Genomic DNA, 444 nt, shown 5'->3' on the forward strand with positions numbered 1-444 from the left:
TTATTCTATTTTAAAAGATTGATCAAAGTAGGATTATATGGAATCATTTCACAGAGAGACAGAAAGTGAGGAATGGAGGAAATCAGCTCTTACAATCAGGAAACAACGTGGAAGATCTAAGTTACAAGGGAGCGGCCTTGCCCAAGACCCCAATCTCCACACTTGAGTCAACCTACCCCCAGCATGGGCGCCACAGGGATGAGGTGCCTGAGCCCCCACATGCAGCCTGCCTGCCGTCCCCGCTGCCCCATGCCACCTCCGCAGGGGAGAGCTGGGGTGTTGGGGGAGGGTGGTGAACTGGGAGCTGACTGGTTGGTTGTAGGGACTGAAAGAGCCAGGCCCTGGAGCCTAAGGTGGGAGAGCAGGAGCCAAAGAGACTCCAGAGCTCAGGAGGAGAGCTTTGGCTGTGAAAAGAAAAAGTGGGACATCCTGGGCTTCAAGAGT

The sequence above is a fragment of the Colobus angolensis genome, unplaced genomic scaffold (genome assembly GCF_000951035.1).
Source record: "Colobus angolensis palliatus isolate OR3802 unplaced genomic scaffold, Cang.pa_1.0 Scaffold21, whole genome shotgun sequence".
NCBI lineage: Eukaryota > Metazoa > Chordata > Mammalia > Primates > Cercopithecidae > Colobus > Colobus angolensis.